Source organism: Pecten maximus, chromosome 16 (assembly GCF_902652985.1).
Source record: "Pecten maximus chromosome 16, xPecMax1.1, whole genome shotgun sequence".
NCBI classification, from domain to species: Eukaryota; Metazoa; Mollusca; class Bivalvia; order Pectinida; family Pectinidae; genus Pecten; species Pecten maximus.
Window position 1 is genome coordinate 15,763,979 of NC_047030.1, and position 1,607 is coordinate 15,765,585.

The window sequence follows — 1,607 nt, forward strand, 5'->3', positions numbered from 1 at the left end:
ATATTCCTCCACCCCCCCCCCCCCCCCCCCCCCCCCAACCCCCCCCCCCACCCCCCTCTTTACAAGAGGCGAGTTAATTTTTGCAGAATCATCAATTCTTAAATATTTAACTATAAGTATTTCACAAATAACTCCTTCAACTTTTAATACTAAATTTGTACACTAATTGAGGGCTAATTTGATGAAAAAATATGGTAATCAGAGATGGATCACCTATTGAAATATGTGATATGATTTTCTTCTCCTTGCAAATAGACAATGGAACAGAATGAGGATGAGGTCTACTGGTAAACAGGATATAGACAATGGAACAGAATGAGGATTAGGTCTACTGGCAAACAGGATAGACAATGGAACAGAATGAGGATGAGGTCTACTGGCAAACAGGATAGACAATGGAACAGAATGAGGATGGGGTCTACTGGTAAACAGGATATAGACAATGGAACAGAATGAGGATGGGGTCTACTGGTAAACAGGATAGACAATGGAACAGAATGAGGATGAGGTCTACTGGCAAACAGGATAGACAATGGAACAGAATGAGGATTAGGTCTACTGGTAAACAGGATATAGGCAATGGAACAAAATGAGGATGGGGTCTACTGGTAAACAGGATAGACAATGGAACAGAATGAGGATGAGGTCTACTGGTAAACAGGATAGACAATGGAACAGAATGAGGATGAGGTCTACTAGTAAACAGGATGGACAATTAAACAGAATGAGGATGAGGTCTACTGGTAAACAGGATACACAATGGAACAGGATGAGGTCTACTGGTAAACAGGATAGACAATGGAACAGAATGAGGATGAGGTCTATACTGGTAAACAGGATAGACAATGAAACAGAATGAGGATGAGGTCTACTGGTAAACAGGATAGACAATGGAACAGGATTAGGTCTACTGGTAAACAGGATAGACAATGGAACAGAATGAGGATGAGGTCTACCTGAAACAGGATAGACAATAGAACAGAATGAGGATGGGGTCTACTGGTAAACAGGATAGACAATGGAACAGAATGAGGATTAGGTTTACTGGTAAACAGAATAGACAATGGAACAGAATGAGGATGAGGTCTACTGGTAAACAGGATAGACAATGGAACAGAATGAGGATGAGGTCTACTGGTAAACAGGATATAGACAATGGAACAGAATGAGGATGAGGTCTACTGGTAAACAGGCACTTTTGACAAAAGCTATACTACGCTACAATTACTGGTCTATAATTACTAGTACACATGTTCACCAGATTTCAGCAGCTAATTTCCGGAGATGGAACCAATTTCTGTGGAAATCTAATAAATTTTTGCTTCCAGAATATTAATGAGGAGCCGTGATGGTAACCAATTATCTGTTACAGGGCTGAACTACACCAGTTCACCTTATACAATCATACTCAAATCTCTCTCTCCATCCCCATACTCCACACCTGTAACTTGTCATCTGTATACTCACAAATCTATCTCTCCATCACCATACTCCACGTCTATAACTTGTCATCTGTATACTCACAAATCTCTCTCTCCATCACCACACTCCACACCTGTAACTTGTCATCTGTATACTCACAAATCTATCTCTCCATCATTATACTC